This window comes from Pezoporus wallicus, unplaced genomic scaffold (assembly GCF_028554395.1).
Source record: "Pezoporus wallicus isolate ANWC-B61680 ecotype Strahan unplaced genomic scaffold, APGP_CSIRO_Pwel_v1 contig_4131, whole genome shotgun sequence".
Taxonomy (NCBI): Eukaryota; Metazoa; Chordata; class Aves; order Psittaciformes; family Psittacidae; genus Pezoporus; species Pezoporus wallicus.
The window spans coordinates 4703676-4728726 of NW_026641950.1; the positions used below are offsets into that span (position 1 = coordinate 4703676).

Here is a 25051-nt window from a genome sequence, read left to right on the forward strand (position 1 = left end):
AAGGAGAGGAGGAGGGCGCAGTGCCCGTGAAAGGCATATTGTCTTTAAATTGAAGGCTCAACTGTTGTTTCCCCGGCAGGTCTCTCTCCCTCCTCCCCGTGCCGGGGGACGGCGGCCAAGTGACGGGATAGTGATTCATCAGGGGCCCGTGACAGCTGCAGAGGCGCTCACTCCTCCCATGGCACAGAACGGCACGGCACGGCTCTGCCACGCACCCCCACAAAGGTAACCCCACCACGCCACTCCAGCCCTGAGCTCCCCACCATCCTCCACCCCTCTTGCCTTTTGCTATTGCTAGCTATCTTTTCCTCCCATCCCCTTAACTCTTGACAGCTTCTTGCCCTCATCTCATTGGCTTTCCTCTTCCTACGCTCTTTGCCATCCGTCCTCTGCACCTGGGCAACAGGGAACCCACAAGTCAGCTCACCCCAAAGGTGAGGGGTGAAGAAAGCCAGAGCGGCTGACATTAATTTGGGGGGGTGGGGGGACAACAAGGGGCAGATCTACCTATGGTAAAGATCTTCAATCTGTGACAAACAGTATTACACAATTATCTCCAAAATGAGCCCATCTCCAGCTGGGGTGAATTAAAACAAAAACCCCACACATTACTGCACAAAGTTGTACTTGTAAAAATTCCAGTCGCTAATGAGATTTCTGATAAAATGACTTGAAAGAACATTTCTGGCTAAATAAATAGGAGGAAGCTGTAGCATTTACCTCTGAGGTCACTCATCAAGGAAAGGAATCTGGTTCCACTGGGAAGCCCAGCAATAATTTTCCAGCTTAATAAAATGACTCCTTTTATAACTCAGGTGAGTAATAGATTTTCATATCCTATTAGAAAAACACCATTGCTTTGCTAACAGACTCTTCTCTGTACCCAGTAACGATTGTCAGCAGATGATAAAATTCAGGTAAAGGTCCTCTGCTAGACGCTGTTAACTTAAAAGCACACAAAAGTTTCTCCACGCAAGGTATATATTCTCTTAATGTCTGCACTGAGAATCCTTCATGTGCGTTTGCATTCGACCTGAACTGACATCTCCTAAATGATCACAGAGCAAAGACAAGAGAGATGAGGCATTTTAAGTGCCATAAAAATCATCCAAGCAAATCCTACTTATGTGTCTGTAGGGTTTTTGTTGGTTTTTTTTTTTGTTATTTTTAATCACAGACAGAATTACTACTAGCAAGAGTAAACAACTCCTAGGGGCAGCCAAGCAATGCAGAACATTACAAATGATGTCAAGAAGCATACAATAATGCATGCTGAAAAACATCAATCTTTTTATAACTGGGTACTTAAAGTACTGCATAACATGCTTTTCAATACATCATTGCATGCCAAATCAAACTAGATGAGCAGATACATTCAAAACTGTGCATTTTGTTCTAAAGATTTTTTTTTCCCAGTTCTTTACCCCAGAAACTGCAGCAGAGTGCCTTAGGATATATTTCTGCTGCTACTTCTAAACACCTGGAAAAAATTATAGGTGAGAACTAAGTTTGCTTACAGAGCTATCTTCACTCCCTTTTGCACAAGATCCTTAAAAACATATCTTTTATGATAGTAAAAATCTTTCTTTTTCAAATAGAAGCTTTAATTCATTGATATTTTCCAAAGTACCCTACAGTTTTATTTGTTCTTCACTAACCCCTAAAATACATTTAATCCTATTTTATTTACCCAAATTAAAGCCAATAATAACTTCTGTACACTTACAAATATATATACACACACGTGCATGTGTGTATATGATGAGAGAGATTTCATTTACAGATTCATGGGAAAGGGCAAAAAAAAAAATAATGCAGCTCATTCAAAGTGAATTAAATATATACCTTATTTGTCCGCTAACACTCCATGATTTGTGAAAGTTCATATCCACAATCTTCATTTTCATTAGACATACTTCAGATATATTCCTTTGTGTCTCAAGGATTATTTAAACCATGTGTTGCACGTTACCATATTTAAAAATGACTCTTTAATCAAAATAACTTTAAAACAACTAATCCTCACTTAGGCTGGTCAGCTGAATCCACAGAGTGGTCCAGGAAAAATAAATCTACTCTCAAGAATGCGAATGCAGACAACAATTAGACACAGATGTGAGTGAAATTAGTTACAGTTTACAAAATGCTACACTTCACATGCTTTCAGTTTTTTATGTGTAGTGCAAAATTACAACATAGTAAGGAACCACACTTATGACGACCAGTTCATAGAATAAAAACATTTCTGGGTGGCGTGTGCTTGCTCTCATATACTCTCCCACTTTGCCAACAGATTTCTGGATAACTGCAACATAACTCACATATCAAACAAAAAAATGAAAGAAAAAAATAAAATTAAATGGCCTTACCCAGTCAGCCAAAGGGGCACATTAAATAAATAAATAAATAAAATCAAGAGGAGAAAAAAGGAGCTGTCACTCACCCTTCATACTCTGCACTCTGCTAAAACTAAGAAATGCTTTGTATGCTAAATGACATACACATTCTCCTTGATACCTCAAAAACATTACTGTGCATAATTTGATTGTTGTAAGTAACATTCCCATCATTCTCCTTAATACATATTGCAAATCTGGGCACTACATGGCGAGAAAAAAAGGACAATGACAGCAAAGCTACTTAAAATTCATCCAGTTAAGAATCTTAAATCAGTAACATCAAATTCTGATTAGTTAATGAGGTCTTTTAAGTTTGCCTTTTTCCTAATTAAATTTATAATTCTTCACAGATGTAGGTTTTGTTGATGTTCAATTTGTCTCTCTCATTTTGTTAAACCTCACATAGTACTCCACCAATCCATTGAATAGCCACATTAAATCTGTTAATACCATGCTCTTCAACCCCAGAAATTATTTCCAGAAGGCAAACTTGCTTTGAGAGATCATCAAACAAGACTTAAGGTACACATTTTATCACATTTTCCCTACCACAGAGCTCAGGATGCGGAGGAAAATTCATGACTTTTGCACTGTTTATTATACTTTGCTAAATTACAAATCAAAAGCATCTGACAGAAGATCATGTATGAAGCCAAAAAGTTAATAATGTTCTGTGAAAAGTAAACTGTAAATGGGAAGGGATTCTAAATTTCAGCAGCACAAAGCAAATAAAATGTAGGTACTTGTCTAAATTACAGGTTTTCCACAGCATTTTTGCTTGCTATGAGCAATTTTTTTTTTTTTTAATGGCTATAATTTAAAACATTTTTCCAGCTGAAAAGAAATTTTCTAAGTGAAAATAAGAAGTTAACCCAGAAAACTACAGCCAACACACGCGCTTCTTCTTAAAGTACGGTTCTACTTTAAAGGAGCACATTTCAAAGACAATGGCAGTTTTCAAATCAGTGTTTCTCCTTAGGAGATACATATATATATATATATCTGTCATTTTTAGCGAGGGGTGGAGGGAACAAGAGAAAAGGAATTTCTCCTAGAGCAGCACTCTTTGCCTCCTTAAAAGCCCTACCATCAGTATCTACAGACATAATGGCTTCAACAGCCAAAACGTTACAAAACTAAAATGCAAATTGGCTACAAAAAGGCACCTTGCTGGCAACACATAAAACTTGGTAATACTTTCACTCTTCCAATAATCCTGCTGCTGGGTTCTAAGTGAAGAGGTAGGGCTTTTTCACTAAATACATCAAAGACAAATTGCACTTATTAAAGCAGAAGCAGGCAATTACAGTTATTTCATTTTTAATTACTAGTTTATATTCTTTTAAAAGTGCTATCCTGCATGCTCATTTCATACACTTATGAATGAAACATTCCGAAACCCCAACACTTTCTTCCCTTTAAGAAAGAAGTACTACAATGTGACAATGCTCCTATTATGACCAGCCATTTAAGAATGTCTTTCTCCTTTTCCAAGACTTTTTTGGCTCCCGAGAAATATTTAATACTTATTGCAATTTAAACAAAATGATTACTCATTCTTTTTTCTCTCTGCTCTCCAAAGGCAGAGCATGACTCCAGCTGCCTGTCACTGCATGGAATTGCTGAGAGAGTATGGCTGCTCATTTCCAGACCCTACCAGGCCTTGGGAAAACTCAGACGGCAGCGAAGTGCTTGGCTAAAGACTACATGCTTTGGGTTTGTGAGCAACATGTAAAATGCTGGGTGCATGTCTGTTTATATACACAAAAGCATATAATGTCTATAAGCACACATATACATATTTTCAGATATATCTATGCATTATGAATCTCTTCTACACCCCAACCCAGCAGTCTATGTTCCGGCAGATGCTTTGCAAACCATCTCAGTATGGCATGGAAAAGATTCGTTATACATGGTATCTAACGATAAAGTCTTCCAGTGGTACACTGCACGGCATTTCTTATCCCAAATTTCTCTCTGTAGTCACTTCTAAATTGAAGCAAACTACATGAAATACACTATCCTTTTTGTTGTTTTTTTTTTTTCCCTGAAAATTTTTATTTCTTCTGCTTGCCTGGTTATTAAATGTTTATTAAAAACAAACTAACAATCCCAACCACCTTCTAAGAAGCACTTTTAAATGCACTAACACCTTTACTTCTCCAGAACAAACCTTTTGGTGCAAGGTACAGTCCTCGCTCTTGCTGGTGTTTTGTCAGAAACACCGAGAGAAATACACACGTAGGGATGTTCTGTGGGGCTCGGTTGCTCAAAAGCAAGAGGTAAATGAGATTTCAAAAGGTCTTTAACTTCCCCGTTCTAAGACCGTCGTTCTATCTAAGCCACCTAAAATGTCAATAAACGTCAAATATTTCAGTTGTATAGATGTTTATTCTGTCATCTTGAAGAGTTCTCCTGTGGGGATCTGTGTGTTTTCCTTGGTGTTTGGGAAATTTAAACATATTAAGCGAAAGGATTTCCTGCTTCAGAAAGCGCTGTCAAAATCTCTGTCGGGCATTCTTCCTCCCAATTTTTTCTTTCTTTTTCTCACGCTCTCCTGTCTCTTTCAGAAAGGTTTCTGACTCTACGTGCCTATTCCTCCCCGCTCCAGTTCCCCATTTAACATCTCACCGTCACGTCGCTCCTATCTGCCGAGCCATTAGCACTCTAGGAAATCAAACCGGAGGAATCCCCAAACCCGGCTGATCACAGTAAGCAGAAACGCCTAATGTCTGCTTGGTGGGAAGCCTGCAAACCCCGGCCTGAAACACAGCCAAAATTAACTCCTGCACCCATTGATTTATACTGGGACGGCAGAGAGTCCCTACGGCTGCGGAACCCGCTCGGGGCTGTTCTGCCACCGGGCTTTTCCTTCTCGTTTCCTCCCCTGTCCTCCTCTCCCTCTGCCCCGCGCCGCCCGCCTGTACTCACGATGCCGGGGCGCGCCGTCTCCGCGCCGCGCAGTCTCCGCGCTCGCGGGCTCACAGGGCGGCGGCGGCGGCGCCTCCCATGTCGCGGCGGGGCAGGCGCGCCCCGGGGCGAGGGCCGGGACTGGGGCCGGAGCCGGAGAGGAGCGGGGCGGGCGAGCAGACAAAGCCGCGGCGGAGGAGGCTGCCCCCAAGCCCGCCGCCTGTTCGCTCAGCCTCGTGGGTCTGACCAGGAGCGCCTGGGGGCACGCCGCCGCTCCGCGCCTCACTCCCCTTCTTCGCCTTTTTTTTCCTCCTTTCCTTCCCCCCCACCCCCCCTTCTTCTCTGGGTTTTGTTTTTGTTTTTGTAATGCAAACCGCAGCTATTCTCTTGTCCCAACCTTATTGGCTTAAAATCAACAACTGCAATGAGGCTTGCGCGATCTGAAGTCAACCTTCCTGCTTGGGCTAAACGCTGCCGCGCTCCGCCGGCGGCTCGGAACCAGCGCGGGAGCTGAGCGCCCCTGGCCGCCGGTTGCCCCCAGCCCGCAAGGAAAACCCCCTGTTTTTCTGCGCCTTCTTCAGCCTCACCCCAGAACAATTAATGAATCCCTCGGGTCCTCCCTCATTTAAAAAGCTTAATTGTGCGTAGATGCGTCCCCTCTAGAAAACTGAGTTTAAACAAAAGCCGTACTAACAGAATAACTGGAATTAAACCAACATTCTATCAATGAGAGAAGCTAAATAAGGATACTCACAGAGGCTCTTAGGCATACAATCGGCATGCATGTCCGGACACGCAGTTTTGATTGGATATGTAACAGTTTTGTTCTTAAATATCTGAGATTCTTGCAACTTTGTAAAGAAAGGGTCTGCTAAAACAATTTAAGCCAGCCTTCTCCGATTTAAATTATTTATTAAATAAAGTATCTGGAACTTTTTAAACGGTTTAAAACATGCAGATATGTTAAGTATCTGTGCCCTTAAAACCAACTGTAAAGATGGTAAAATTTGCATTTTAAATTATTACTACACACCCACTGAAGTTTTCAAATTTATAACTGTGGAAAGGCCCTTTTCACAGACCTTCCAAACACTCCTAAAGAAGACAGCAGCAGTTGCATTAAGTAACAGTAACTCTTCAAAGCTTAGCTTTTAAGAATCAATAAGTAATTAAGTAATTTAATTAGTACACCATTAAACTGAAATGGGTTTATGATACATTTCTATTACAGCACTTTCAGTTGCTCATAATTCAAAAAAAACTCTTTTAAAGATATATACATTATGCTACAAAACATCCTAACGTACACAATAGCTAAATTTGACCAGGGTTCTCTGGAGCAGTTCCACTCTCTAGGCAGTATCTTTCAATTCATGTAACACTGATTTTTCTACACTTTTTCAGTATACGTAATACAAATATGATGAGGAAAACAGCATCATGGTTTGCAGTACAAAAAAAAAAAAAAAGAAGTCTTAATACTATGCCAGATCTACAGCACTAAATGAAAAAAATACTGTAAAAATAGATTGAAACAGTACTTTTTTTCTTTACAAAAATCCGTGGTTATTCACTACTAGTATATCCTTACCTTCAATTAACTAATCTGTGAATGAAAGCAATACTTCTAGAGGAGAAATGTCTTCTGGCTACTACATCCCAGTAAGCGAGACATTATTTTGTAGCAAGTACATGGGGAATACTTCAGGAAAGCAGATCAGTTTGCAAAGCTACAAATGAACCTCGAGCTAAAAAGACACCTAGGATTTCATCTTGTTTAGTGGAGAAAAGGGATCTCGGGACAGCCACACACCATATATGGGAGACCGGGTCAAAATAAACAGCTTTCCATTGGGCCCGTCCTCGTCGCCGGCACAAACACAATCCCTTTGCTTCTCTGTAGTCACAGACCACGTCTTGCACCAAGAAAACTATTTATGATGTTCCACATTAAACTGTGAACGAAATATAAATTACTCATTCCAAAGACATGCAGTTTTGTCAGGTAAAATTCACTGAAATCCTGAAATAAAAGGTGATGCAATCATTCTGAACTATGTGCTTTTTGGAATAGCCATGATCCTCTGGAAAATGCTTACCACTGAAGTCTTTACCAGTGTTAATAAGATCATTTTAAAACCCCTACTGAATCCTAGATAAAGACACATATCTTGCTTCACTGTCTTTAGAAGCCCCATCTGTTAGATGAAAAAGATCAAGCACATAATTTCAGGAAGCAGAAGCTCTATTTCTTTCAAAAAAAAAAAAAATAGAAAAATATCATATTGTTGTAACTCAAAACACTTTCTCAAGTGTCACTCAAAAACAGTGACACTTAAATGATGCTAAGGAAATCAAAGAATGACTTTTAAAAAAATATAACTGCAACTTCCAGTGATGCATGTGCATTCCTGCAGGAACCTATTTCATTCCATATTTGAAAAAAAAAAAAACAAAAAACACCCAAACCAAAACAACCCAAAAATAGCACAAATAGATGAATAAATTTTCTTGTTTTAAATGTAAAGCTTACTGAAACAGGTTTACTGTTGGTCAGAGGTTTTAGTCCCTAATGGCAGTTTTGTCTGAGTAATAACTTCAGGAGTGTGCCCAGTCTGTATTTAATTAAACTAAAACAGATCCCCCCACACACATAACAGGGCTTGATGATGTGATGATAAACACAGGATAAATTACACAGAGGCTAAGATGATCAGGAAAAGGGTGTTGATGATGCATTGCAAGAAAAGAATCGGCTTTGAATTTTTAATCTCTTCTGTAATATGGCATGTAGGCAGTATGGGAACTGAAGCCATATAAATGATCCAGATAAGGGATATAAGATAAAGTGGGGTGCTCTGTGTTTATACAGCCATCAAACAGTGTCTTAAAGTTCTTTATCTGATGTCTGAAGATTTGACTTCAGATTAGTGTATATCATTACCCCATGGTATGGTCTAACCTATGAACTTATCCTACAGCTGATACCATGGACCAGATCCTCGTTTGGTTTAAGTGAGTACAGTTTTTTTTTATTTCAATAGCTAATCTAATAATGCCAGCTGAACACCGCACCTATTTAAAACCTGTTTGAAAGAGCTTTGTTTACTTAGCTTTTTGGTTTTGTTCTTCCAACAAACTGCATACCAAATCAGTGAAGTCTGCATTGTTGATCACTGGCACCCAACATCAATTTTAAACCACAATTGCACTAACACTGGGTTTGGAACAGAGATTTCAGTGGGATTTGTATATGTTAGTGTCATGCCTGAATCTGCCCTGATTCTGCATTCCTGCTGATGCTGCTGGCATCTCAAGAGTCATAAGAAGAAAAGGACAGGACTAATATGTAATATCAAATGCACAACAAGATATTGGGTATATTTTTATAACTATTACTCATGCAACATATTTTTTAACTCTATGTGCAGTGTCACACACTTGCTGTAGAACAAGAAAAGTGTGTCTATCTTGAACACAGTATTTACTGGCTGCTTAGATGCAACTATTATCAGTTGTGCTAACAATTAAGAAAAAATAGATACAAGACGGATATGGAACAGTAGACTGTTTGCACATTTGTCTCCAAACAGTAAATGCTACTGAAATATTCAACATTAGAAATAGGTCCTAAAGACCACACTTCACTAAAGCAGAAGATGCACCCCATAGCTCCCGAAAGCCACCCCCGGCTCTTCCCGTAACAACTGCAATGCAACGTCAGAACTCTATGAAGCCGGCAATATCCCTCCTATGTCTCCACACAAGTTTTATCTTACACACAGCAGCTGTTGCCTAGAGACATCCCTGGCTGGAGCAGAAGTTTGCAGCATTTGACAGGAGCCCTTATTGTCTCATGCTGCTCACGTGAGCAAAAGTAGAAAAACCTTGGTGGATACAACCAAAAAAAAAGTGACAGAAATCTACCATTTTACCTGCTTTGTTTATTAGCGTGATTGAGAAGGCCAGTTTAATTCTGTTCTTTTAAGATACACTGGATAAAATTAATAATGAATTAAGGTCTATGTGTAATACGTTATAAGAAAAGGTACATGCTGTTAACCATCATCCTTAGTCAAAATGTGTATAAACTGCTGGCCCCAATGACTTCCTTGCCAGTTTATGTGCAATTGCACTTGTTTTTACTCAGCAACTTCAGTATGAACTTCAGGATCATTTTGTATACTTCAAAATAGTAGTCTTTATTAATCTTCAGTAGATACTGCTTTAGCTTTTTGAAAGAACACATAACTTCATATGTTCTGAAATCACCCTTGACAACTGTGATATAAATAACGATTCCATGATTCTATGATTATATATATATATATATGGTGATCAAAGTCTAGTTTGTTAGCAAATACCTTAGAGTTTCTCAGTTTTTCACCAAATCATGTTGTTTTCAGTACATTCATTGCATCTTAAGAGCATTATGTAACAGGAGAAAATATATTTCATATATACATATGTTTACAGACACAGTGTAAAATATAAATATTTTCAATACTCAAACTGCAAAATAAATATGTAGTTTGGCACTTATGGAGCCAAACTGGGTGAGGTGAAGGGAAGATTTCCAACATGAAGGTAAGTTTTAAATGCATCTAATACTGTCACCTCTCTTTTGGTACTTTGTAAGACCCAACTGAAAACCTCCTACATCACTTTTCTCTTCTAGAAATCTTATGAAGTTAATTATGTTTATGATCACCACAAAGAATACTGATATATTTAGGAGTCCAGACCTTCTGGAGTAGACGCTCTACCCAAAAGTGATGGCGTTCCTCTTCCCTAAAGACTGAGCCACCAGTCTGTGACACTCTGAGGAGAGAGAGCTCTAAGATCTCTTGATTTAAGAGTAGTGTTGTAGCTTTTCTAACTACAGTAGCTTTCATTGAAGCAATGCCTTAACTATTAAAATTTAAATGACTTTAAATTACTTTCCATTTTCTAATAAGGTTCAATAGTTTTACAAGGGTTTTTTTTTAATACCGTCTATGGTACCTAAGAACCAGTAAGAATGCCACTTTTTTTTTTTTTTCCATAAAAACCTCAGCTCAGAAGATTCATAAACATGTTAGTAACTGTTCATAAAAGTAGTCCTGCTGAAGGCAATGTAATTATCTTCGAACAAAGTTATTTGGAGAATTAGCTGTTTGCAAGATAGGGGGTGAAATGAAAGGAGTAAATTGCAACCTGTGAGCATCTTTGAGAAAGAGCTGATTTTTCTAATTTACATTCAAGCTTTTACTCCAGCTCAGCATGGAAACATAACTGCCTAAAAACTGAAAATAATCATCCTTCGCTGTGATGTGTGAATAATAATTTGCCTACAAAAAATGAAGAAGTCAAATCAAAGGCACCAGGGATGATGATGAGCAGCTTGCTAGCACTCTTAACAGGCGATAAAAGCTATACTTGGTAGTTCCTAAGAAGATGAAGTTGCACAAAGAACGCAGTACAAATGAGAAATTACCAGGGAGCTGACAAAATAATCAAGTCCTGTTGTTCTTTAAAGACTATAAAACACAGCAATTCACACACACACCATCTTTCTGTAATTCGTCCTCCCATGACTACTTAATCCTTCCTCATCTTTCATTTAGTGCTACTAGAAAAAAGTTAGAATTTACAAACCATTGCAAATTTTTTTCACAGCAATAACTTACATTTTGCCGGTGATATAAATACAGTGCACTGTATAACATTAGTCAGCTCAGTAATACTAGACTGTCTTTTCTCCAAGTATTTTCCATTAACATGAACAAAACCACTTTTGTCAGCACTTCCAAGGTGAAAAGGGAGTTCCTCTTTGCTTTTCAGTTCTGAATTAAAGTTGTACTCAGAATTCTTAATTCTGCAAGAAAAATATGTTTGTTTGCTAACCACAGAAACAATAGGTTTATTTATTGCAAACTCCATTTTGTTATTATTTCCTAAATGTGTTCCATATTTTTTTCCTGGAGCATTATTCACGTTACTGTTCAACAGTAGATGGAGCAGTGGAACATTACTGTATTTTAGTTATTTGTGTCAATTATAGCATAATTTTTCAGCTGCTGACTTGTAGGACTGAACAGGCCAATAAAAAACAATATATAACTATTAGTTAAAGCATTTAGAATTATCAATTATTTTGACAAATAATTAACGTAAGCCTGCATTTATGACTAATATATGTGATTCATAAACACACATTCAGATCACAAACCTTGCATTAGTTGAATACAGTAAATATGTACGTCCTTAACCTTCAAACATTGTCACGATCAGGAAGGGTGAAGTATCTTCTAAAAGTGAAGTTCATAAACATTCCACATTTTGGGCCTTGTAATGAAAAGGAAAAAGCGGAAGTCTGAGTTAAAATAATCATTACAAGGGCAATTTATTTTATATTTGCATTAATTGCTTTTCCTGTAAACCAGTTTTTAAAAATTTACTACAATAAATTCTTTTGAACCTTACAGTAATTATACCATGGCCCTCATTTGTTCAGCAGAGGTTAGATTCTCACCTAACTGTAACCATTCAAAATTAAGCATTTAGCTTAAGATGATCATCCCAACCCTCATCTTCAGTTGAGGGAGGGAGACCTCCAGTCAATGTGTCTCGAGGGGGCTCGATTTTGAGGTTTCCCCTCCACATAGACACAGATGATGGGCTCAAGGTAGCTCCCAGCTTTTGATTGCTACAGCTTCCCCAGAAATCCAAACATTGCTGAACCCAACAATATAATTTCCCTTAAAAATCAATTAGGACTCAATAGCAATTGTATTCGCAGAAATTTCAACTGCCGCATGCTCTATTTTGAAACTTCGCGTAATTACCCAGAGAGTCAGACTGCCGATATTTGTTGTTACAAATCAAGGCCAGGGGAAGACTTCTCAGATGGCTTCAAAGTCCCAGTTCTCATCTCCGAGCCCAGCTCCCTCCCCCGCTTCCTTCCAGCAGCATTAACTTTTTCTCTGCAATCTCACAAATCGGAAAAAGAGTAACCTCTAAAGCTGTTTTAGACTGAAGGTCAGAATTCAAAGGATTGGTAACTTTATCCACAGAGCCTTGCAATCACATTGCTATTGGAAACACACCCAGAAGCACCAGCGATCTAGATGTTTTTATGAGGCAGTGTCAATAGGTACAAAATTTGAAGGTTGGTTGGCTTTTTTTTCCTATACTGTAAGGTTTACCAGGACTCATACTTGCAAGAGATCAAATTGCTTTTAGTTTAATGTTCTCCAAGGTAAGGGAACTGGGCTCTGTGTTACATGCTAATGAAAGCAGCAGCTTTGGTTTGTTTATCTAAATACTTAAAGAGAGGCACCTCTTGCAGCCAAAATGTAAACAAAGCTTAAACTCCTTTTGCTGCTTGGATACTTCCAGGCTACTAATACAGACTTTTTTTTTAATTAAGTGCATTATACAGATTTTCTACATATATTTCTGGCTTAACAATCTACCTTCCCAAAGAAATATTTAATTCCTAAACCAATTATTCATAATTACAGCTACCTTTTCAACCCACAAACATAAGATGACAGATCTCTTTAAAACCTAGGTTCAAGGTGAAAAAAAATCACAGAGGGCAGTCAAACCTGTCATTAATTTAGGGGGAAATAGGTTAAAATAAGGATTTCAAGAGGGTCTCACAAGAATTAGGAACAAACAAAAGTTTTATTTCAGTATCTAAAAACCCAAAGCATATACTTTACCCTTCTGTCTTGTACCACATTTGCATGCACAAAAGACTGGAGCATTCATATCCACCTGAGTGAATCACCTGATGAAGTTCTGAAAATGTGTCTTTAAAGATGCCTTGCCTTTTATAATCCAGGAATCCCTATACACAACAACCTCCATTAAATAATGCTGCTAAACTAGACACAGACAAATGAAAACACACCTTGCACTGGTTGCCAAATTATGTGCTGAAAGACGCAGCACGGCTACTGCACTGAGCAGAGGCAGAATGCTTTTCACACAGTGATACTGGGAGAATGCAGTAACATAGGGAGAAGAGGACAGAAAAATGCAGACAACAGAAGACAACAGTATGAAGAACTCAAAACAGAGGTGCGTGAGCAGAGATTCATCAAGAGTTTTTAACGCTCATGATTTGATTTTCTTTTCTTAAATTGTGATTTGGCAGCTATCAGTATAAGGAATGTGTAAAGAAATGCATATTTATCTTGGGTGCATCTGGTGCCACTTTCCTTATATTCATAAGCAGGGTGCCTTTGTGTATCTAGGCTGATTTTTAATAGGTCTTCTGGAAAGCAGCAATTAGAGGCACCTGCAATTAGAGGCATCTAGGAAAACTTGGTAGATTTTGCTTGAAACATTCTCCACCAATGTACTCCATCACAGATGACTATTTATTGAAATAAAGTCAAAATCATACTGCTGGAGACTGAATGTTTCAGGTGATGCCTTATGGTGTTTGAGACACAAACAAGGGCTCCATTGCCCTGGCTGAGGACACCAGTGGTGCTGCTGCCTGCTCCACCAAGCTGCAACAGGTTGTGGCCATACAGGAAAGCATCCCCAGCTCCTACAGTTACTGATTAATTGCTTCTCCACTCATTGCAAAGGAAAACAAGCATCCAGAATAAAGGCTTCCCCTCCTGAACCTTAATTCATGTCTAGAAAGGCATTTGGATTCAGAAAGAGTCTTAGGAACTGCATGCTGCCTACAGTTGAGAAGGGGGAAACCCAAGGCATGGAGAGTGGCTGCCCCTCAGTTGTGTACAGTTTGGGCACTATAAAGCTTTCATTCCTTTGTAAGACCTCAGAAAGCTGCCACAATAATATCCCTATAGTGCATTTCTCTTCCCTTTCCTTCTGTCTACCCTCTCATAAAATCCCCATTATTGTTAGTTCTAAGCCTTTTTTTTTTAGATAAGAAAATATTACTAATATTTTCAGCTCCAGAATACTATAAAATATTGTGTATGCATCTCTAAAGCTTGAATTAAATAGGATTAACTTCATGTTAAGTTTGTTTTTTTGGAATTGGCCTCAGACATATGTGGTATACCAAGCACAGCAGGAGCTTTAGACAAATCTTTCTCTATTAGTTGATAAATTTGGCTCTTGGTTTTGCTGGTCAGTAAGTAAATAATAGTAAATAATTATGCAGTATGCATCATAAAGTAACAACTGGTAGGTCAACTATTTTTTACATCAAACTAACATGGGGCAGCATAAAATTCTTTTTGACATATGATGAACATGCAGGATGAAATATGTTTCATCAGGTCCTATGTTATGAGGTTCCTGTCAGGCAGTGCTGGGGTCTGTTTCAGCCCAGGCCACCGTCCTGCAGTCTGGTCCAAAGGAGGACTGTGGTACACATTAATAGTCCTTCTGACCTGAAAAGGGCTGTGTACCAATGTTGGAGTCTACTCAATCCTCGCAGCCCAGGTTGCAGGATCCAGATCCAGTTATCTCTTCATGTTTGGATGCACTGAAGTCTGCCATGAAACCAGAGTCTCAAAATTTGAATGCGTACCATAAAATGACTTGAAGCGAATGACAATGAAAAATAGCTGAAAGTTAATACACAGTAAAAACGTTTCCTATTAATCTATTGAGAAAAGTGGACTTTAGAGACCCTGAATAAGAGATTTGAAGAGTGCTGTTTACAGTTGATTTAGAAATTCATGACTATGAATAAAAAAAATAAATCACAGTGATTTAAGAGATTGGTTTGAGACAGTGATTTGATAAATCTTCACACTCTCCTAAGTTTGTTTATAACTTTGAAAGACATAAGTATCTTTGTTTTAGTAAAACTGCACAGCAGAGCTTAAAGATACTTGCCAAATTTCCAATGTTAGCACTGTTTAAACAAAGATATGGCTTTTCTCTTGCTGGAAAGAACCGTGGATAATACCAATAAACCTTTCTTCAAATAGCTGAGAGCTAATGGTGATGAGAACTATTGGCAATCAGAAAGCAGTGCTGTCATTTAACAGTCAACAGACATGAAAGTACATGTGAAGACATCAGTAGAAATGGGACAACCTAATAAATAATAAAAATATTGACATCCAGACTTTATAAGATTTCCACATATCAACATGCCACAAGAACATAGGTGCCATTTGCTCAGGAGAATGACTAACTCATTTAATATCTCCTTTAACATATGAAAATGTGTTTCTTTCATCCCACCCTAGAAGAACTAATAAGCCACAGCATCCTTTTCTGCCTAACATCAAATGCAATGATGTCCAAACTAACATCTCCATAGGGTAAATTCTACTGAAATAAGAAGTAAACCCAGTAAATTTTGTTCACTTGAATGGCTCTTGGATTAGCTCCATGATTTGAAAATCCCCCAAAATTTACTCCTTATTCTGCCTACTTTCTGAAATGTACAAATTCCCAAAATAGAATTAAAAAAATGACTTTTGAAAATCCTTTTATGAAAGCTTGACAGAAACAAGTATGCTTCGAAATGTTCAAACTGATGTTTAGCTTTTAAAACTGGTTTATAATACCTAAACACTGGTGTAAATATCCTGGGTAATTATGACCTGGATCAACAAAGTGAAAGGAATATTTTTTTCTAGTTTACTTGAAAAAAAAACACCAATATTCCCAGACTCCTTCCACCTCCATGAACTGGCCTTAGCTTGCAACCTAACTTACAACACTACCCAAATACTGTGCTGGACATCATCTAAGACAAATTAAGTGATTAATAATGTCAGATAAGAACTCGTGCTTAAATTGTCCTACTGAGTGCCATTTCTCCCCTCGAAGAGCTGAGCACTGCATCAAGATTACCATTCTCTGCTGCCTAAAGCCTGCCAAGATTCAGAAGACATCACAACACCCACACCCTTATGCAAATGAGATTTGTCAGGGCCAGACACCTCATCTCTTGCAGCACAGCAGAACAGCTTGGCTTGATGGTGAAAATAAAACTATTTTTTTTAGGGAACCCTCTCCCCCAGAAAAAAAAAAAAAGCTATTCCTAAAAAGAGCATTTTCAAAATTTCCCTTTTTTTTTCAAACATTTGAGCTGAAACAAATGAAACTCCAACTTCCTGCAAGTCTAGAAAACATAAATACTGATTTATGATTTACAAATCTATCAGCTTCCTCGCCTGCCTGCAATCACAACTCTGACTTCATTAGCTGAAATCCCCTAAATGCAATGCAATCATCTTTTCATAACTGCACCCTGAGAGAGTGCTTTATTTCTTCAGTCTTTATCACCTTACCTGATTATTTCTCCGTTTACATAATTCCTTGTTAGCTCTGGAAATTACTTTTCAGAAAATGTTTGTCAGAGAAGCCAATGTGTTGCCCAACATGCCAGTCTCACCCCTAACCACGTTATAAATACTTTTGAGGAGTCCATTCAACCACACAAGGGTGACTGCCTTACTGTGTGTCAGAAGCTTATTTCCCTTTTCTTGACTTTGAAGATGAGAGAAGGGAGTGCGTGTATTTACTATATCTCTGTGTTCACTCTATCAGCTCTCTTGATCTGAACCACTGAAGTAGGAATCACAGATATTCTGAATCAGATTGGCAGCAAGGACAGTCCTGTGGCAACACAAGCTGGCTGGCATTTTTTCATAGCAGGTTCTGCTACCCAGCTGTTCTTGAGCTGCTGTCAACAGCTGAGGATGCCCACATTCACTCAGAATGATTTTCCAGCCCTCTCTTAATTTACCCTTTGGTTTACACAATTTGTCTTTCTTTACACAAGCCAGTTGAACTCTCCTCTTCTGGAAGAACCACATGTATTTCCCATGGGAATCTATCTCTTAGATGTTCCATAGGATAGAGAGGGTGCTTATATTTTCTTTTGTGACACATAAGGGATCACTGATACAGATAATTTTATTATATATTTCTACCCTTTAACTCTTCCTACACTATGTCTCACTGGGAGCAGCTCAGTCCTACCAGAGATGTGACTGTTTCCTTTTTCAGATTGGGGTCCTGGGTTGGAATTTCACTGCTTCACAAATTCAGGGGAGGAGGATGCTTGGATTAAGTCAGTGTTTTACAGACAGAAAGTATAACATTTCTTTTCTCTTGATCTTTGTTTGCTATCCAGTATTGTCCATAGGGCAGAGAAATTAAGATAAACTGACAAAGCCTATGACAGACTAATTGGTGATGGAATTGTTTGGCAGAAGATTGCTGCTTGGCTTGACAAGACTTCAAAATGTAGAAAACACTTGGCAGACAGTGAAGCACAGAGAAAGCTGCAGAATATCTGCTTTTCCTGACAGTTTTTTTAAAGGTTCTATTGATTCAGAATTATTCTTATCTTTCAGGTGTTGCTATTCTTTTATCTGTTGCATCTGTCTTGGAAAAGCAACAGTAGGACAGTAACGTTAAGAGCTGAAATTGGTTCTGAGGGTCTTGAGTTTTGGATGGGGTGCAGGCACCATACAATAATTTTTTTCAGACCTAACTGCTTCATCTTTCATTCTTTGCCTGAACTGGTGATCAGGAACCATGAACCTTCCTTTGAATTTCTGCTGTTAACTAAAAGATCAGTGGATGGTAAAATTTACACTCTTCATGAGTTAATTAAAGATAAACACCATGTGTCTTTTAGTAAGCCAGTAGTAATTGATCAGAAGGCACTGTACCTAGGTGGGTTCTTAAGCAAATGCATACCCCTTTCCTTTTACCTCCTACACCTTTCCCATATCCTTCAGTGCAGGTACAGTCTTCAGAATAAAAAGTAGTTTAACCCAATGGTGAGATCAAATTAAGACTCTTGGTACACTACTAGAAGGTTGGTTGATACCTGGTGATCTGATTGACATAAACCTCTCCTCTTGAGTGATGCACTCATCTGTTTTTTTTTAAAAAAGCACCTAAACATATTCTGGACTACAGATTTTAAGCATCTTTGTTAAAAGTGAAAACAGGTTTAGTGACTTCTTTAGAAACTAAATCAGAGAAGTATTTCCTTTCTAAATAATTGCTGAAACTCTTTTCTTTGGTGTTTAACTACTTTCTTCATTCCTATGCATTTTTTATTACCGGACAAATGTAGAGTTTATGTCAATAATTAAAACCATGTAAATTACGTGATCACTTTGTTTTTATACTGGCTTTTGCTTCATTGTCTGCATATTATTACTGATTGCATAAATATTCATAGAGAAACACCCAGGGAAATTTTCAAAGTGGTACATAGAGACCACACTATGCACTTGCTATTAATTTTAATAAGAGTCACATGGTTACGTTCTCACACTCTAATTTGAAAATTTCCCTCCTGCTTTCCACCATCTGACATAACTAATTCCAAGTATGCACTGTCTGCATCTCCCACTCTACAATCTATAAATACACAAGGGACATGCAGTCTTTTCACATAGATACTTCAGGATGCTCCGGTGGCATTTTATACCCAAAGGAAAAAGTCTCCAGCCTAATCAGTTACTAAACTCCTCTTGCTGCTCCCAATCCTCATCTCTAAAGATGCTTCCATTAATTCTTTTGCTGAAATGCCTATTTAGATACACAGAAAATTAATATCCTGGGAACCTCTGACATAATTAAAAGCACAATTACCAAAAAATATAGGATCAAAAGAACCACTAAAACCAGAATAAGACATAATCAACCTGGTAACCCATCAAACAGTCCCAGAAACTGCGCTTTGACATTCCTCCCCCAGAAGCTAATGACAGCAAGTTATAAATGAAAGATTTTTGTCATTTGACTAGATTTGAACTTTCCCCACAGTGTGCCAAGAAGGTCGGCCAGGGTATTTTCAAGCAAGGCTGTGAGGAGAGAGAATTACAGGCTTAGAGTTACTCTCTTGCCAGAGATGCCCTCTGTTTTATAGCTCATAGGCTTCACTTTTCACAGTTGCTGCTGCTAACCAGCTTTTTTTACATCTACGGGAAGCCAAGAGTGGGGGAAGAGAAGTCTTTTTTTCCCTACACAGATAACCTCAAAAGATTCAGCAGCCATGGAAGTGGGGGCAGTGAACATGGACAGCCAGTAGGAGCACAACTAGCTCAAAGCAGCACCTTAAAACAGTCTGAAATCTAGTGGTGAAGCAGATACAATGGGTTGGAAGGCTCCATGCTGGAAAACATGAAAAGAAGATTATCGTGTGGCTTAAGTGAAAGGAATTGGGAGACAGGGAAGAAGGGGAGGTTTTCTGATGAGATCGCTGTAGCTCCTAAGAGGAAAGGGTCTGGCTTTTGGGGTGCAAGTTGCTTAAATGTGCAGTTTCTGGGCTTGGGAGCACTGAGGATGAGTGTATGGCTTAGGGGTGGCACAGACCAAGCATGCATCTCTTACCAAAACCCCAGCCTGGGGAGAGGGACACACAACTAGCTGCGCCCACCAACAGCCCCCCTAGGGCCAAAAGGCAGCTAGCCTGTACTGAAGACCCACACCCCTCCAACCTTGGCATCATCAGTACCTGGCAGTCCTACCGTACAGATGTGCCTATTGAAGATAGATTTGTCTGTAGCCTTTCATCAGCCAAGGACATCTACACACATTCCCCACAGTCCATTTGCCTGTTTTCATAAAACTTGAAGGAGTGTGATATTTTTGAGGCCGCTAGCTCTCTGTCAGACTGATTGAGATTTCCCAGCAAATTGAAAAGTTATTATTAGGAGACATACAGCTAGACAGACATGTACAAAGAATGTGGTTGCAAAAGCTTTTTTTTTCTTTAGGAAACTAGGTTATAACAAGAAGCTGCCCAAACTCCATTTACAGTTCTGTTCAGTTATTTTAATGAACTTTTTTATTTTGCTGACAAAGCAACTTCATTTTACGTAGAAAGACAGTTCCCCAGAGGGTGAGATCTGTCAGTTGTCACAGGAAATCCTTTCAGTCCCTATCTATACAAGCAAAGCTGTACCTCAAGAAATCAAGTTCACCCTATAGAGCTGCTGAAGGAAAGAAAACAATACTACAGACACAAAATCCTTCCCCAGTTTGGTTGTGCATTGCCTGCTATCAAAGCCCAGCTACAGCTGTGATCAAGAAGTCACTTCTTCCATATTATGGTTCACCTGAACTTTTTTCCATCTCAGACCTGATGCTGCACACAGCTGGACTGCCCCACTTCATGCATAGGCCAGCTTGACTTTGTCTTCTTCACCATGCAGCGGCAGGTCATGAGTAAGAGTGATATCAGGGAAAAGGATCTTCCTTTTCCGCGCATTTGTTTGGTCTGCTTTGATGAATACCAGAAAATAATATCAAAGGCAGCATAGCAGTGTAGTGAGGGATGAGACCACTAGAAGTAAAAGCCACAAGAATGGACACCATGTATGAGCTCATGGTGAACCTGATTTTACATCAAGTAAGTCTTGAAAGGGCTTTGTTACAACAGCATGCTGGAAAGCCTTAGGATGTCAGCTTGTTTTGAGGGAAAAGGGAATCGTTGGTAACCTGAGGGCCTCACATGATGGGAAAAAAGCTTTGCATTAGGGATAGGGGAATCAAGTCTTTCTCTCTGGCTTAATGACCTGATAGCTTGATGATTTCCAGCCTTGGTTATCTGTTTTTAGAAAATTGTCAATGTTCTGGTGAAAAGGAATCTTTTCCTGAAACAAGCCAATCTCAAATCAGAGGCCTTTTCACCGAAACTAAACGAAGTCTCACTTGTCTGAAAAGATTTTAAAAACTCTAAGAATAAAAAAAAACCTTTGCATTTAAAGTGTCCAAAAAATTTTACTGCATCCTGCAATTTTCTGAAAACCCACACTTCCCTCCGTTTTTAACAAGCTTTTCCTTTTTTAACATGATTTCCCTGATACAACATTATTTTCACCCCTATTTTCATTCTTCCATAGAAACCTGATTCTAGTTAAGCAGTTTTGGAAGTGGAAAGCAATAAACATGCAAAAAGGTGGAAACCCTATGCCTCTCTATAATATTGTTACTAAACTCAGTATTTTTTTTTTTAAACATTCTTAAATCCTATTAATTCAGAACCATACAAAGTTCATGCTGTTCTTTATTAATAAAGATGTGAGACCAAAGATTATAACAAGTTAGACTGGATCACATCACATGTTTTCACCATCGGAATTAAAAGTAAAGCTCAGAAGGTACACAGCTGAAATTAGTAGCTTTTTAACATGTAGCTTTTTAACATAGCTTTTTAACATAGCTTTTTTACCTATGCAGTATCCTATTAATTGTTGTTTTTTATTAAATTAGAAAGCAAAAGGATGTTAATGAAAGTTAACTAGCTGTTAGCAAGCTGTAAATGAAAAGCCTGCCTACAAGTTTTGACACCAGTGATGAAATCACCACTGCCATTCTGGTTTTCCTCATAGATCATGTATCTGCCCAGATGAAACTGTCAAAATTTCTATCCAAAGTATTGAAAAGCTGTATCAGAAACCTGCCCTACAATATAAGCTGGCGATAGAGTTCCTTTAATGTTTCTGCATCTGAAGCTTTTAGAAGGCTCACCTTTCTTGTACCACTTTGGAAAAAAGATATTATCACAAGGAAAAAGAAGAGAGGAGCATATGGAGACTTGCTCCCACAGCCAATTTGCAAACACTGAAACCTTCATGTAATGTAGGTGTAAAAATTTTGTACACCTACCAGTGCATCTAGCCTCACTGGATAGCTATCGTGTAAGCAGGTGACTGACAGATATCATGTCTCAAGCATACTTTTTCATCTTCATTTTTATTTTAATCTCATTTTCATGTCTCAAGTATGCATTTAAAATTATTTGCTAACATATTGTAGTATATAGCCTATATGATCCTTAAAGGAGATTTCAAAGTAGAGGTCAAAGCTGCCAACTGGTTATACAATGGGAAAAATTAGAATAACCCTTGCCAGTTTACCAAACTAAGATGGACTGCTCCACAGCTAACTGCAGCACTGAGGTTCCAGAATGAAAAATACAGCATCATTGCATCTTTGCCAAAATCAAAATGAAGTTTGTGCTGTAGCTTACTGAAAAATATGTTAAATTGCTGGGTTTAGGCTGAGAAGATTTCGAATGTAACTCACCCTTTCACCATTCAAGAGTTTGCAGATGGTAATCTCATTGCAGTATGATGTTGCAAAGGTTTTGGTCTAGATACTATTCTTTAGCTTCACTCAGAGGTTTGATTCTGCAGAGGAAGTGTCAGAGACCAAAATTACTAGTTAGAATACCACCACTCACTTTATATCTGATCATGGAACTTCCAATAGAAGAAACATAACTTTTGTGTGACCATGTACAAATCTTACATATGGGGATTACATATATCTACCCAAGTGGAAGATCCGTGGGTATTCTGGAAAATGAGAGCTAGATTCTTGGCTGGCAGAAGCAGCATACCAAAAAGTAAACTTCAGTTCTGAATATCGTCTGGAGAGCTGTCCCAATGCATGTAGTCTCCCTTACAGGAATAAAACCGTCCTACCAAGCCCACTAGGGTACACTGAGATTTAATTAACAGTCCAACATCCAGTGACATCGATAAAGCCGTAAGTACAATATATAACTGATTTGCCAAGAACAAGCAGTACTCCTTTGTTTGTATTAACAGATGCATCATGTCTCATTCCTTCAAATTGCGGATTGAAATAATCTATAGTAATTTGTGTGAACTTCAGGGCACATTTGCTTAAATCCTCCAAAATGTGCAGTCTATTTGGCCAGTGAATTTCAAACTTAATGAAGCAAACATCCTCTTACATGCATAAGTGAGGAATAAAGGGACATAAATCTTCCCATTTGACCCCCATTCACATCTGAACATGAAACATGATCACATTTAAAGCAAGGGAGAATTTTTTGTAATGTATTTAAAGCATCTGCTAAAGCCTACTGCTTCTAAAAAGCCTACTGCTCCTCACTTTATCTCTGCACTGCATATTCCACCTTGCAGGTGTCTATGAGCTTTTCTTCACATAGTATTTCTAAATTTGAAAAAAAGGAAAGGAAAAACGTAAAAGCAATCTTATGATGACTTTGCAATTTATAAAAGAAAGACCTTTGAAATGCTGCCCTGAGCCACACAGATCTCCAGTTGAATAATTAATTACATATTGACAAGGTCTTATAAAAGAATAGCTCAGAGCTGTATTGACGTTTATATCTTCATCTTAACATTCATCAGAAAATGTCATTCTGCTGGAAACAATTATTGGTAGTTTATATGTTTTTGCCTTCAAAACAAAATTCTTATCAAGAAGATGTATGACTGGCATTTTATGGTTATATGCATTAACAATTTACCTAAAATTAATCTTTATGATCCACTCATTTATGTTAAGAGAATATTAGTCTATGGATTAAACTATGGATTAAAGTGGCTGGCCATGAGCTTTACTAGGTAGGACGTAAAAAGGAGATGCACCAAATAACTGCAAAACGTTCAATTCTGTCAGTGTGCTGCATTTCAAAGGGAGAGAATAAATTTTCATATTTCTGTTTTCCTATTACCTTTGCAATTAATTGAACTAGGATGGCAGGCACATTTCTGCTAGAGCTCTTCTGTTACAGTACTTCAGTTGCACTTAATAAATTGCACCTTCCATGAAAAGAAAAGGTGATGGATTGAAAAATGTTTAGCACAACCATGCATAATTGATAGGTTCCCCAGTGCAAATAAGTGTCTAATAAATAATTAAATTTAATCTCATTATAAGAGTTTTCATAATGGGATAATTTAATTAAATGAAAGCCAAAGGGTTTCTAGGGGTTGAAAGATGCTGCTGTTGCTATATTTGGCTAATGGTCTGGGGATAGTATAGCGAAGAAGGGTAATTCACATGGGTGCATGCATTATTTAATGAATCCCTCTGAGATGGAGGAAAGGACAGATCAATGATAACTTGTCATTTTATCATTGCTTACAATGCACATTTAAACAACCTGGGAAATGTTAAAAACAGAGAGAATCTTGCAACCCTTTGCAATGCAGAAGGCCTCCCTCTGCCAGACACATAGTGAGGATTGTGTTTTGCACTACACCGTTTCACCCTCATCTAATGTTATTAATTTTTTTCTTCTTTCAGACCAAAAAATACGAGCAAAGCCTTAGAAGCTCCCATACAGTTAGGGCAAGCCTCCCCCTAAGTGAAAGTTATAATGGATACAGCATGTATATCTGATACTAAAAAATTGATAGCTGTGTCATGTGGGACCTATTAACAAGCTTTTTGAGTGGGCTGACTTTTGAGCTTTAAGTCTCCAGAAGCACTTAGCTAGGCTCGGATACTAAAACCATACAAGTCTAAGTAGTTAGCTCATTTGCAGGTGATCAGTCATGAATTAATATGAATAGTGAAGGTTTCATCTTTTCAGATAAGACAAAAGCATCATCTTGCACACAGTAAATGTGCAAGAACCAAAAGCTAAATGGAGTGGGTTTGCAGTCTGAACTGCTTTCTAATGACCTGTACACGCACAAGCATTTTCTCATTTAGAAACTTTTCTCTTTACTGGTGAACTCTGAAGACAATGACTGCTATCCTGTTGCAGCCTTGTGGTGTGTCCCTTCCAGGGGGTCTCACCCATCTGATGGTACCAGACATTTTCATCAGAGATGTCGATTGCTCTTCTAGAACAATAACAAAGGGATACAGTTGCCCATGGTTTTGCCTTCTGAAGCATAAGGATTATGTAGCATTAAAAAAATTAATCTTTTTATCATTGCTCTTGTTATCTGTATCAATATTCTTTTAAATCTTTCTGAACTTAAAAAGTAATTTTTCTTCAATGGATAGCACAGGCTTACTACTTGCACAAAGAA

General features: G+C 38.3%; 1 protein-coding gene across 1 annotated transcript in view; it reads right to left on the minus strand.

The window, feature by feature from the left end:
- Window positions 1-25051, minus strand: part of EYA1 (EYA transcriptional coactivator and phosphatase 1) — a 163588-nt gene that overhangs the window by 83546 nt on the left and 54991 nt on the right. The gene's annotated exons all lie outside the window — the stretch shown is intronic.